Genomic DNA, 2,309 nt, shown 5'->3' on the forward strand with positions numbered 1-2,309 from the left:
CCGCTTCAACCAATTGCGGTAATAATTGGTCCAATTTGAGAAACGACGCCCAAAATAGACAGACATTTCTCTCCGCTTCTGACGCTGATGTGAATAAATTGAGAGCGGGTTCAGTTGTAATCGTTCCTGATTCTAGTTCATCGAGCAATCTGAGCCGTCCGCCGACGGCGCGCATCTGTTCATAAGCGCTCTGACGTATCGAGTCCCCGCAGATATGCGCAGTTAGATCCAAAGGCGGCTCTTCGAAGCTGTCGTACATATTTGGGGCACTCTCTGCGGGCGGGGACGATCCAGCGAGGACATATTCCAGGTGTCCCATGGACGGGTAGGCTCTTTCGAGGGATTCTTCATCGAGTGGTGAGTTTTGGGCGCGAGGGGGTGAGGCGAGAACTCTGGCGGCTCGCGGACGCCGGTCCATGTCGCGGGGGAGCGATCTGTGGGCGACATCTGGCTCTTCTGGGTTTGGGGAGCGGCGAGAGCGAAACCACCGCTTCGGCAGGAGATTGCGCGTTGTGGGCATGCGGGCGGTCTGCGCGGGACTGGCTGCTGCACGCTCATTGTCTGGTAATTGTCGATCGGATGAATCGCGCGCACCTTCATTGTTAAGCCACGTTCACACATACATATTTTTCTATTGCAAATTTTAAAAGCTAATATCTGTATAGCTTATATTATTCTACTATATAAACTACAAAACTTCACTTTTGCACTTCTATTATATCTGTCTGTAGATATTAGAATAGCCTGCATTAAATTGATTTATAGATAACAGATCCCAAAAAAAAGTAAATATTATATTGGTTCTGATGAGAAATGCTTGTAGATAATCAAAAAATAAAAGTTTTTACTTTATTTCTTACAATATCAAAACAGATCTACACATGCGGTACCTATCGGGAAGAATTAACACACACACACGTGTGTATAAACACCCTTATAAGGAATCAAATGGATCAACAATGGTCTCGACATATGCTCATACTTTTTGCTTATGTTTAGTGTTTACAGAGAGATATCGTCGTGTCTTATTCACCCTTCCTGTCTTATTGTTGTAATTGTTAGTTGTTTATTCATATTCAACATATATGAAATCAGTTTGGATAACCTTCTTCCTATTTTTCATTTTTTTTTTATTTAATTTAAATCACCCCATTTTACCTTTTTTTTTTAATGTCATACCGCATTCCGCCTGATGGTAAGCGTTCACCACCGCCCCTGAACATTCGCTAAGGTACTCTCCTCTCGCCTCTGCACTGCCCGCTTTTAAGGGATCAGAAATGGTTTGACGACTGGAATGAAGGAATGGTCTGGGAAGGTTAGGAAAAGGATACGGGTCTCCGGCTCCCCCACTCACTGTAAGAAACACAGATGCATGTTACTATTTCACGCCGATCTTCAGTGAGGGTATGGTGTTGTGCGTTTCTCCGGTGCAACGTGGCTCAGTTTTTATTAATAATTTAATTATTCTTTTCTTTAAGTTAGCTTATCTTAGAAGTGCTTCTGGGTCGTAATAATGTCTAGGCTAAATATAAATATCTATTACCGATTCGCAAAGCAACTTAAAAAGTCTTTTCAATGTGTTTCAATTTGACATTTAATTTTTTATAGCAAACAATAGTGAGGCCAGATAACTCTTGTTCTAATACCACCGGGTGATTTTTTTTCACCAGGTGGTACACTAAGTACTATGTGTACTTGGTCAGTTGATCGGCTTTCACATGAAAAGCAATATCAACTGGATGGATTTTGATGAAAGTTTATATTTTTATTTCACAGCTTAGCCCATAGAACATAAGACATGTAATTTATTTTAAAGGTAAAAATATAGTGTATTAAGAAATAATATTTCGTACTTTTTAAATGATTGCATAATATATGATGACATGGATATTTCGGTTCCCACTGCCTTGCCCATCGGGCGTTACGCATCAGTCACAATATAACATTGAATTCATGTGAATGGTACAACTTCCAATAACATTGTTAGCCCGTGTCCAATGCGCTGGTTTCCTGTTATTTGTGAGATATTGCATCTAATAAACGTCATTTTATTGTATTTTTTGTACGGTGGATTTTGCTTGCTCTAATAAGTTGATGCAAATCTATTACCATGCTGATTTTATTATATAACACCAATCGGATCCAGGACATATTATGAAAGGTTAGGAAATGCTTTAAAGGTTAGGAAAGGTTAGAAACAACTTTTAGCAACAATATTCGATTATTTTGTATTTCGCATAGCTACGACCCTAAGACCTACGGAAGCGCTTACATAAAAAAATCATTAATATCGCTATAGTCGTTTCGAA

This window comes from Zerene cesonia, chromosome 9, assembly GCF_012273895.1.
Source record: "Zerene cesonia ecotype Mississippi chromosome 9, Zerene_cesonia_1.1, whole genome shotgun sequence".
Classification (NCBI taxonomy): domain Eukaryota; kingdom Metazoa; phylum Arthropoda; class Insecta; order Lepidoptera; family Pieridae; genus Zerene; species Zerene cesonia.